Source organism: Rattus norvegicus, chromosome 8, assembly GCF_021556685.1.
Source record: "Rattus norvegicus strain SHRSP/BbbUtx chromosome 8, alternate assembly SHRSP_T2T, whole genome shotgun sequence".
NCBI lineage: Eukaryota > Metazoa > Chordata > Mammalia > Rodentia > Muridae > Rattus > Rattus norvegicus.
The window spans coordinates 9,015,013-9,028,128 of NC_141541.1; positions in this window are offsets into that span (position 1 = coordinate 9,015,013).

The window sequence follows — 13,116 nt, forward strand, 5'->3', positions numbered from 1 at the left end:
CCCCCAATTGCAGGTGTGGGGGTAGGCTTGATTTCTATTGCAAATGATGTAATATTGCATATGTTACTATTCATAACACTTCTTGGGACTGTGCCTCAGGGATCACAACCTGTATAAGTTTAGAAGTTCTAAAAGGCAGTCATGACCTTGGGGTATAGGTTCAGATAGTGTCCAGATTGGAATCCTGAAGCTAAAGACTTAGTAAGACCCAAAAAAGAGTTGAGAATTACTTTGACAATTATCTTAGGACTGAGTTTAGGTACTGCAAGGTCTGGTACAAGGATATCTGCTATTGCCCTACAACTCAAGGCTCATAGAGGATTCAGAACTGCCATTGACTTAGATATAAGAAGAGTAAAAAAGACTTTTTAGCTGACCTCCAAGAAACCCTAAACTCCCTCTCAGAGGTAGTCCTTCAGAATAGCAGATTAGACCGATATTCCTTAAAGAAGGAGGTCTGTGTGCTATACTAGAGGAAAAATGTTGTTTCTACCTAGACCATCCTGGGGTTTTAAAAGATGGAGGATTATGTGCTGCTCTCAGAGAAGAGTGTTGTTTGTATGTAGACCATTCAGGTGTACTTTTATAGGCTCCATGAGTAAACTTAGAGAAAGGTTGGACAAAAGAAGAAGAGACAAAGAACAACAAAGATGGTTTGAGAGATGGTTTAACAGATCTCCAAAGCTGACTACTTTAATCTCCTCATTAATAGGGCCCCTTTGATTTTACTTTTGCTTCTTATGTTTCGGCCATACATCCTTAGTAAGCTAGTTACCTTTATTAGAGAAAGAATGAGTGCTGTTCAGATTTTGATGTTATTCCAACAATATCATGCTTTACAAGGTCAAGAATATCAATATTATAAAGATACTAAAATTTAGTTCTATGTGTAGAACTAGCCATTAGAAGAACTGGGGAATGAAAGAATTAAAAAATGCAGCCAAGAAGTCAGAAGTTTAGAAATGCTAAAATACTATCTCACCCCTAAGAAACCCTAAATACCTCAAATTCCAGACTCTACTCTCTGCCAGTAAGTAGGTAAAAGGTCACATTTCTTGAGCCTGCTCTCTGTATGGAACTAGGTGAAAGGGCATAAGATAGGCCCTTAAGTACTAGATCCTGGCCTAGTAAAATAACAGGAAGCTGCTGCCAGGAAGATAACAGGAAGCTTCTCCCAGGAACTAGCTGACCATAAAGTTAGATTACAATTTTGAAAACAATCTTGAGAAACAGGGAGCTTCTCCTTGTGATTTTTCATTGGTATTCTGGATATTTTCCAATGACGCCATCCCTACTCCATTGGGTTGTGGTTTCTTCCTTTAAATACCCCTTCTCCCAGCTACTCAGGGTCGAACTCCTCTACCTTTGTGTGGGATATGAGTCTCGACCCGAGTGCACTGGTTCCTATCAATAAACCTCGTGTGATTACAGCAAAGACGGTCTTTCGTGAGTTCTTGGGGGCGGGGGTCACGTCATCCCGAGACTTGAGGATCTCTGTGCTCCGGGGGTCTTTCAGATGCTCTACCTGTCAACAACTGCCATTACTGAATGAAAGAAACAGTACTGAGGGCAAAGTTTGCAGATCTTTTTGATTCTGGTATTTTGTTCAGAATAGCTTCTAGAAGTTATAGATTCCCACTTGGCTCCAAGCCTGGAACTTGAGCCATCATAACTCAAACGGAGAATTAGCTAGTAGCAACTTGCCTTGATGAAGATTTCCTGCAGGCAGCAAGACTCCAAATCACAGCTCTTTGCTTCCTGCCATCATGGGCCATATCCTCAGTTTCTAACTCTTTCCCTTCCCCATAATTTTTTGTCACCACGTGACTTTTTCTCAGTCCAATATTTCACCTTATTTTTCACTTTGGGAACCTTAACATTACCAGGGATGTTACCACTGTTTGTAACTCTGAATCTTTCCTGTGCTCTGATGTTCAGGAAGCTGAGACAGCTGGACCCGGTTGTTGATGTAGTTGAGAAAAAGGCATTCTATTGGAGAGGTACCTTTGAACAGAATAAAGATCTGAAATGACAGCCTTTCAGATGGGCATGTCTATCACCTGCTGAGGCCTCTACCAGTTCACTATCTTCCTTAAAAGTGGAATTCTATCAACTTCTGCCCCAAAAATGACAAAATGAAAAAGAAGCCACTTCATCTCATGTCCTGCTTATCTTCAGCCCATTAGCCAGGCACTGAACATTAGGCACTGCATAGCAGTTAAGCAGCACTGGTAGTTGGTTTGCCATGCAGGTGATGCCTGCCATGCAAGATCTATCCCAGGTGGGCACTGTAATGTCTCCCAGAGTGCCACTCACAATACTATTAAACAATAAAAGGTGCTGTTCAAAGTTACATCCATTTTCATCGGAGATTTTAAAAATGTTTTATCTCGGGTTGGGGATTTAGCTCAGTGGTAGAGCGCTTGCCTAGCAAGTGCAAGGCCCTGAGTTCGGTCTCCAGCTCCAAAAAAAAAAAAAAAAAAAAAAAAAAAAAAGAAAAAAAATGTTTTATCTCTTGGTCCACATGCAACATTTCTCCGTTTTCCAACCCTAGCGCCTAATTCTTCAATTTTCTCGGCTGCACAGTGAGACATTATAGGATATCTTAAGCTTCATCAAGCCATTGTCCTTCATTGCTCCTGGGACTCAAGAGGAATTTGTTTCTCTGCTGTGAGCTTCCTGTCTCGATCAGTATAGCCTCACACAGGCATTATGAAAATGGAGACCAGAACAATTCTGACTGGCCATGAGCTGTCTCACTTTCTGCTGTGTGGGTGACCACATAAAAAGGCAATTTTAGTGTATTAATCCTAGATTATTATAGACTTTAAACTTAAGGGCAAAAAATTTATTATAATGTATCCTTATTAAAACAAAAGGCTGTATAGTGTTCATGAACTGTGAAAATAGTGTAAGAACTGTACATTGTGAGCTCTGGTTATTGTTTTCTTATACCTTATGAAAGTATATACAAATTATTAAAAACCTCATGTGCAGAGATTTGCCTTATTTGTATGTAAAAATGTAGATCAGTAACATAACTGTTTCTTGGAGCTTTGGAATATGTTATTCTGTATTCTTGTTTAATTCCTTCCTCTGATTTTTTAAAAATTGGATATTTTATTTATTTACATTTAAAATGCTATCTCCTTTCCTAGTTTCCCCTCTGCAAACTCCCTGTTCCATCCCCTCTTACCCTGCTTCTATGAAAATGAGCTTCCACCAACCCAGCCACTCCCACCTCATTGCCCTACCATTTCTCTACACTAGAACATCAAGCCTTTACAGAGTCAAGAGCCTGTCCTTCCATTGAAGCCAGATAAGGCCATTTCAGTTCCTCCAGTCCTTCCAATAACTCTTCCATTGGGGTACCTGTGATCAGTCCAATGATCGGCTTCAAGCATCTGCATCTGTATTGGTCAGGATCTGGTAGAGCCTCTCAGGAGCTAGCTGTATCAGGTTCCTGTCAGCAAGGATTTCTTGGCATTAGCAATGCTGTCTGGGTTTGGTGTTTGCATATGGTATGGATCCCCAGGTGGGGCAATCTCTGGATGGTCTTTCCTTCAGTCTCTGCTCCACTATTTGTTCCTGTATATCTTTTAGACAGGACCAATTCTGGGTTAAAATTTTAATATTTGTGGGTGGTCCCATCCCTCAACTGGAAGATAAGCCTAATCTCTGAATATGGACTCAACAGGTTCTCCCTCACCTTTGTGGGGTATTTCAGCTAATGTCTTCACAGCTGGTTCCTGGGAGGCTCTTGCTTTCCTTACTTCTGGGACTTTCTGGTTGCTACACTCACTTCCCCATCCCCTATTGCCACACAACTTTGTTCAATTTCCTGACCTTCTGTACCTCTTCTCCATCTCCTCCCATACCAGATTCTGCCCCTCTTTCCCTTCCTCCTCCTTAACTCCTACCAAGTCCCTCCTCTTCTCAACTTCCCATGAGTATTTTGCCCCCCTTCTAACTAGGACTGAAACAACTAATCTTTGGTCTTCCTTTCTCTTGAGCTGCATGTGGTCTGTGAGTTGTATTGTGGATATTACAAGTTCTTTGTCTAATATCCACTTATGAGTGAGTATGTGTGTTCTTTTGTGACTAAGTTACCTCACTCAGGTTGATATTTTTTAGTTCCATTCATTTTCCTAAGAATTTCATAAAGTCATTGTTTTTAATAGCTGAGTAGTGCTCAATTGTGTAAATGCACCATATTGTGTGCATCTATTCCTCTGTTGAAGGACATCTGGGTTATTTTCAGTTTCCAGCTGTTATAAATATGACTGCTATGAACATAGTGGAGCATGCATCATTATTACATGTTGTAGCAACTTTTGGGTATATGCCCAGGAGTGGTATAACTAGCTCCTTAGTGGTATAACTATGTCCAATTTTCTGAAGTACTGACAAACTGATTTCCAGTTGCATATACCAACTTGCAATCCTACCGGCAGTGAAGGAATATTCCTATTCCTCCACATTCTTGCCAGTATCTACTATCTGAGCCATTCAGACTGTGTGAGGTGGATCTCAGGCTCCTTTTGATTTGCATTTCCCTCATGACTAAGGATGTTGAACATTTGTTTAGGTGCTTCTCCTCAATTCTCATTTTCTCAGTTGAGAATTCACTGTTTAGCTCTTTTTCCCACTTTTTTTTATAAGGTTATTGAATTCTTTGGAGTCACACTTCTTATGTTCTTTGTATGTATTGGATATTAGCCCTCTGTCAGATGCAGGGTTGATAAAGATCTTTTCCCAATCTGTTGTTTGCTGTTTTGTCCTATTGACAGTTCCTTTACCTTACAGAAGTTTAGCAATTTTATGTGGTCCCATTTGTCCATTGTTAATTTTAGAGCATGAGCCATTGGTGTTCTGTTCACGGAATTTTCTTTTGTACCCATGTATTCAAGGCTCTTCCCCACTTTCCCTTCTATTAGTTTTAGTGTATCTGACTTTATGTGGACGTCCTTGATCCACTTGGACTTGAGATTTGTACAAGGATGTAAGATTGTACCAATTTGCATTTTTTCATGCTCACCACCAATTGAACTAGCTGTCTTTTGAATTGGAAAATGCTGCCTTTTTTCCACCGGAAGTCTTTAGTTTCTTTTCCAAAGATCAAGTGAGCCTGGGTGTGTGGGTTCATTTCTAGGTCCTCAATTCTATCTACTTGGCTATATCTGCATCAATATCATGCAGTTTTTTTTTTAAATCACTGTTGCCCTATAGTAAAGTTTGAGGTCAGGAATGACGATTTCCCCCAGACGTTCTTTTATTGTTGAGAATAGTTTTAGTTATCCTGGGTTTTTTCTTATTCCAAATGAATTTGAGGAATGCTCTTTCTAACACCATGAAGAATTGAGTTGGAATTTTGATGGGCATTGCATTGATAGCCATTTTTACTTATTTTTTTAATCCTACCAATCTATGAGAATGGGAGGTTTCTCCACCTTCTGAGGTGTTCTTTGATTTCTTTCTTCAGGGACTTTAATTTCTTGTCTTCCAGATCTTTCATTTGCTTAGTTAGAGACATCCCAAGATATTTTATATTATTTGTGACTACTGCAAAGGGTGTCTTTTCCCTAATTTCTTTTTCACCCTGTTTTTCCTCTGAGTAGAGGAAGGCTACTGTTTTGTGTGAGTTCATTTTATATCCAGCCACTTTGCTGAAGTTGTTTATCAGCATGGATTAAGATTGGTCTTCAACAACAACAACAAAAACAACAACAACAACAACAACAACAACAGCAACAAAAGAACAAGAGAAATATAACATAAACATAGAAGCTGAACAATGTTATACTTAATGATAACTTGATCAGGGAGGAAAAAAGAAAAAAAAATAAAGACTTTTTAGAATTTAAGAAAAATGAAGGCACAACATTTCCAAACTTATGGGCTACAAGGAAAGCAGTGCTAAGAGGAAATATCATAGATCTGAGTGCTTTCATAAAGTAATTGGAAAGATAATACACTAGCAGCTTAACAGCACATGAAAGCTCTAGAACAAAAAGAAGCAAACATACACACAAGAGGAGTAGATGGCAGGAATTAATCAAACTCAGAGCTGAAATCAACCAAGTCAAAACAAAGTGAACTATACAAAGAATCAACAGAACCAGGAGCTGATTTTTTGGGAAAATCAATCTGATATATAAACCCTAAGCCAAAATAACCAGAAGGCACAGAATCAGTATCTAAATTAACAAAGTCCGAGAGAACAGAAACTGAAGAAATTCAAAAAATTATCAGTTCCTATTATAAAAGCATATATTTAACAAAACCGGAATCTAGATGAAATTGATGATTTTTTAGATAGATAGCAGGTACCAAGGTTAAATCAGCATCAGATAAACCATTTAAACAGTCCCATAATCCCTAAGGTAATAGAGGTAGTCATTAAAAGTCTCTCAACTGAGAAATTCCCAGGATGGTTTTAACTCAGAATTTTATCAGACCTTCAAAGAAGACCTGGTACCAATATTCTTCAAATTAGTCCACAAAATAGAAACAGAAGCAACACTACCCAATTTGTTCTATGAAGTCACAGTTATGCTGATGACAAAACCACACAAAGGCCAACAATGAAAGTGTATTTCAGACCAATTTCCCTTATGAGTATCCATGTCAAAATACTCAATAAAATTCTTTCAAACCAAATCTGAGAATGCATTAAATGATTATCCATTTTGATCAAGTAGGCTTAATCACAGGGATGCAGGGATGGTTCTGTTTTCTTAACAAATAACAAATGGCTTATGGTCTAAGATTAAGAGGAACATTCTCCCATTGCCGGTGGGATTGTAAACTGGTATGAACAGTCTGGAAATCAGTCTGGTGGTTCCTCACAACATTGGAAATAGCTTTGAGGGATAAGTTATATCACTCTTGAGCATATACCCAAAATATGCTCCAGCATATAACAAAGACACATGCTCCACTGTGTTCATAACAACCTTGTTTAAAATACCCAGAAGCTGGAAAAAACCCAGTTGTGCCTCATGGAAGAATGTATATATAAAATGTGGTACATTTAGACAATGGAGTACTATTCAACTATTAAAAACAAGGACTTCAGAAAATTCTTAGCCAAATGGCTGGAATGTGAAAATTTCATCCTTTGTGAGGTACCATGGTCACACAAGAACACACATGCTATGTATTCACTGTTAAGTGGATATTAGCCAAAAAGAAGCTCACAATACCCACAATACAGCTTACCAGACCATTTGAAACCCAAGAAGAAAGAAGATGACAACAAAGTGTGCATGCTACAAAACTACTCAGAATCAGGAAGAAAATAACCTTGGGACACAGAGAAACAGAGGGATCTGAAAGGGAGAGAGGATAGAGAGCAATAAAGTTCAGATATGGGAGGAGAAAGGTGCTGAAGTAAAGAGGGTCAGGTATTTGTAAGGATGAGAGTAGCAGTTGGGGAGGAAAAACTAGGTACAGCCACTAAAAAGTCCCAGATGCCAGGGACTCAGGAGGTTCCTAGGATGCAATAGGTAGGACATTAGCCAAAATACCCAACAAAATTAGATAGAACCTGTAGATACCATGTCTAGTGGATAGGCATGACTCCCAGTTGATGAATGGGATCACCCATTCACCTCAAAAACATTAATCCAGAATTCCCCCTATGTAAAGGAAGTGTAGGGACAAATAGTGGAACAGAGACTGAAGGAAAGACCATTCAGAGACTGCCCCACCTAAGGATCCATGCCATATGCAGACCCCAAACCTAGACACTATTGCTGAGGCCAAGAAGCACTTACAGGAGCCTAGTACAGCTGTCCTTTGAGAGACTCTGCCAATCCCTGACCAACAAAGATATGAATGCATATGGCCAAACTTCAGATGAGCATGAGGACCCCAATGGAGAAGTTAGGGAAAGTACTGAAGGAGCTCAAGAGTTTGTAACCCATAAGAAGAACAACTAATATCAAGTAACTAGACCGATAAAGCTCCCAGGGACTAAATCACCAACCAAAGAGTACACATGGGGTTGCCCATGGCCACAGCTGGACATGTAGCAAAGGATTGTCTTATCTGACACTACTGAGTGGCATGTTCCTTGGTCCTGAGGAAGCTAGATGACCCAGGGAAGGGGAATACTAGGGTGCTGAGGCAGGAGTGGGTGGGCAGATGGGAAAGTACCCTCATAGAGGCAGGAGGGAATGGGGAGGGTTAGTGGGTTTATGGAGGGGGAACTTGGAAGAGGAATAACATCTGATAAAATAAAAAATGAAAAAAAATAGGGTTAGGGTTAGGGTTAGGGTAAAAATAAAAGAAAAAAATAAATATAAAAAGAGAAAAAAAGAAAAGAAAAAAATGAAAAAAAAAAAGAAGTAGACTTTTGATATAACCAAAGTAGCTTTTAAAAATGGGATACTGTTTCCCTCTGATTTTTGGAGTATGCTTTATGTGGCTCATTATGTAGGTCCAAGTTTAAAGTCACTTCCTTTAGAATTAAAAAACAACAAAAAAAGAACAACAACAACAAAAAACCCCCCTTCTGGTTCCCCAATGACAAATATGTGGAGAAAATAACAAAGCTCTTAAGTTGCCACATACATTTAACATGGTGTGAAAGAGATACAGTTTATTACACTCTAGAGAAAGCTATAAGGTTTAGCATTTTGAATGATAATGACCCATTATAGACTCACATATTTAAATATCTTGCTTAGTCTGATAGAATGGTTAGGAAATATGAAGTAGTTTGGCATTGTTGGAGGAACTGTGTCACTGTGTGTATAGATGGGAAGAGGGAAATTTGAGGTTTTAAAAGCCCCCCTAAAGACTAGTAATTCTCAACTTTCTCTCTATGAACCAGACTGTAAAGCACTTAGCTATTACTCCAGCACCATGCCTGCCTACCTGCCCAGACTTCCTTCCATGATGACCATTGACTAATTAACCCTCTAAAACTGTAAGCAAACACCTAGTTAAATGATTTCTTCTATAAACTATATTGACTATGGCACCTCTTCACATGAATAGAACCGTAACTAAGGCAGGTGCTGTAGAACAACAAGGCTTACTTCTTGTGTGCAAGCAGATATCATCAGTAAAGGGAAAGCTGCTCAGGAAGAAACCAAAACAAAAAATTTGGTTCCAGTCTTGTTAGGCCAATTCTTTTACTTCTTAATATCTATTATCATACATTTTATTATCTGCTTGTAAAAATCCCTAAACTCGGTCATTTCTAATCCTACACATTACTATCTCAGGGTTATTTGTTTTACTTTTCATCTTTAATGTCTTTTATCAAGGGCAAATATATATATTTAAACTTAGAAAGTAATTGTGTATATTTAGGACTATGGCATCATAGCTTTATTCAGTCCCTACAGTTGAGTCCTAACCTTTGAAGAGAGCTTGAAAATAAGATCTGCTTTAGCATTGTGCCCTTTCTTTTTCTTCTATTTTAGCCATAATCTTACCAGATATTTACAATGCACCACAACCACTGCAACAGTCCTGATGCACCAAAGAATGATATACCAGACTCAAATAGTATACAACAGCAAAGGACATTCTGTATAAAGTAACATGGAAGGGTCTACCATTAACCAAGATGGTGATACCCAGGTGAGCTAATAGGCCCAATTTAAAGCAGATTAGAACAATTCCTGGGAGATGTAGGTAAATTTTATCTCAATTGATTGGCTTGATCTCTAGGGATATGGAGGTCTTTGGAATTGGCTAGGGCTCTGGGGACATTCCAGAATGCTTGCTGGAGTGGTAGGGGTTATTGTGGTTGAGGGAGGGTCAGAAGCTGTTTCTGGGGAAGCCTGGAAACTGTTGCTGACTCCTGGCTTTTGCCTCAGGCTAAGTGGCAGGGCAGCTTTGATTCGTTGGCTGCAGTCTGTTGTTTTCTAATAACTGAGTTGCCTGGACATGCGTATTTCTTGGAAATAGAGATCTAGGCCTCGTCTCCTGTACTGCTAGTTTGAAATCTGTCATGGAGCAAGCCTGTCTCAGTCCTTTCACTACCTTGAAGTCTTTGGTATCTTGGCCATGAATGTACTCTCTAAAATCTCCTTATTACACTTGTCTCATGTTTTCAATTTGTAAATTTTATGACCACTTGATTATGCAGTTATTGAGTCATTTAGTTATCTAATCATGTAGTAATTTAGTTATTTATTCCCCAACTTCTGCAAGATTCAAAAACTGTTTGTTTTTTTGTTTGTTTTATTGCTGCATCTAAGAATACTTGGCATATTAAATGCTTTATTCTGATTCTGTCTGTTTAAAGTGTTGGTACTTTCTACATTGTGTCGAGACCTGTGCTATCTCCTATAATCTGAAATTTGCTCCAGTTTGTGGAGCTTATTCAACCTTTACGTAAAAATTTCCAACAATTTTTTCTACCTAGTACAAAGTAATCCATTCTTTAAACTTAAACCTCACATGATATTTAAACACTGCATACCTCTTATTCTTTACATTCTTCCATAAGTCACTTGGCTCCTTAGATGACTTGCTCATAAATCACCATCTAAAAGCTGTAATTTTGGATATGTCAAATTTAAAAAAATTATTTAGTTTTGGCTCATAGTTTATTCTAGGTGTGTTGTATGTAGTGAGTCAGCAAGTTGTAGCAGAACGAATGGTAAATCTGTCCACTACCTTCGTAGGGCTCAAAAGATGAAGAGAATAGAAGAGATTGAGCCCCTTAGTGCCTTTAAGGTCATGCCAACAATAATTCAAGATCTTTTACTAGATTTCACCTTCTAATGTTTAACCAATTTCAAATAATGCAATATTGCACACAAAGCTGTTAATAGATACCATATGGATGGTGTTTCATATCAAAGCTTAAACACACTAAGACAATTTTTTATCTGCTTAGCTATAGTAGCTGGTACAAAAGTTTTTGCATAGGAGAAAATAAAAATATTTACATGCTCTAGAACCAAGATTTCACAAATGTATTGGCAGATGTTTTATGTTAAATATAAAATCAAGAGTAATGTAGTTTTAATTTGATAAACCAAATTGCTATACACAACAAGTTTTACATTTTTCTGAGAATTATATTTAGAGATATATCCTTATATTTGAAAATCATTAATGTGATTAGCACTTGAAGTAGCCAGTCACATATGGTGATTATTTTGACTTAAGCCTTCAGTCACTGAAACAGGAATTCTTGTTTCAAGACTGCATTATCACATTCCACAACAAAAACAAACACATTGCTATCAATTACAGAGCAAATCTATGTTGCTCTCAATTTGCTTCCTTCTTTAATATTGTACTTGTCTAGAACAGTATTTATTCATTCTCCCTTTCAAATATTGTTGTACATTGGTACTTCTAGATATTACTTATTATACCTAGTGTGGTATGTGCCTGTGTCAGAAATTATTACATTGGCTATTGATGAGGAAAGACTGCTGTTTTTTTCTTTCCTTCTTGTCATTTACATAATTTGAAAACTAGAGCTTGATTCAATCCTATCATTTCTACCCAAAGGAAATTACCCATTAACAATATTCTACTCCATTTTTCTGGTTGAAACTAGCTAATCTTATTTTAAAAAAGTGTTTTCACCAGTGTTTCCTAAATAGCTTTTCCAGTAGCAAAACAATTCATGAATGCAGGGTAGATTTTTCTCATTAGTTATTGCCACCAATGTTATAAAATTTGAAAACTTTTCACAGGATGAATTGTAGAGCTCTTTGATTACCTGAGAGTCTATTGTTTTTGGTTTTGTTTAAACCACTACTTTCCAAAAATGACTGCTAGATCCTAAACATACCTTGTTTGCAATGTTCCTACCGTCCTGATTTTATTAGGAACAGACAGTTTTCTTCCAATCTAAGGCACTATTTCAGGTACTACCATTTCCTACAGGTCCCAAGCCTTTACTGGACTTTAATCCAATGATACACAATTTTACCTTGCTGTCACATCAAATGTGTATGCTTATGTCCCTATTAACTTTCTTGGGCTACCATTTTCATTTTGTTATATGTCAATATCAATTCACAAATCTAAGAGCTGAAACATGTCATACACTCATTACTGATAGGCACAATGTTTTGAATCCAAAGTCTTTCTCAATACAGCAGAGCTGAGGACTACTGTGAACACATTTGCAGCTGTGCATCAATCCATGGCAACATTCCATGGAGAACTAATCAGTGCAAGCTGATCATTATGTCTATATTCAGCTCACAGTCATCACTCTTGTTTATACCTCTTGAAACAAAAATGGATCTCTTTGCCTGGAAACCTATTCAGGAAGTGAATTATTTATAGGAAATAAATTATTTTTTCTGTAATAAATCCAGCTGACTCCCCAATGCATCCCTAAAGTGCTTTTTAAACTTTTTTCTTCTCAACTGATTTTAAACAAGCAAAAGAAAGAAAGAAAGAAAGAAAGAAAGAAAGAAAGAAAGAAAGAAAGAAAGAAAGAAAGAAAGGAAGGAAGGAAGGAAGGAAGAAAAGAAAGAAAGTCTTATCAAGTCTTGTTTCTTAGGATGTCATTCATCAGAAATGCATAGATTCAGAGCTCAGAGGCAGAAAACTGATCTCATGGAATCTGGTTTTATGAAAAAAGCCAGAAAAAAAAGAGATGTCATTTCCCTCAGAAAACAGAGTATACTGAATTTTTAAGACTTTAGCTTCTGTCTATATAATATAAATTTAACTGCTGATCTTTAGTCCATATCAACAAAACATATAACAATCAAAATATCAACTTCAAACTTTCAGAAATGTTCACTTCTTTTATTTTTTTGAGATTATATTATAATTATATCATTTCTCCCTTCTGTTTCTTCCCATTAAACCATCTTTGCTCTCATTCAAATCCATCATCTCATTTTCATTAATTTTTGTTACACACACAGACACACACAAACACACACAAACACACACACACACACACACACACACACATATATATATATATATATATATATATATATATATATATATATACACAGTCTGCCCAATCTGTATAATGTTACTTGTGTATATGTTTTCTATAATGACTATTTCACATTAGGTTGTTGGGAGTGATGCCTTAAAACTCTCCATGATTGATGTTAATGTTATAGTTAGAGTTAAATATGACTGGGTTCATGGAAAATC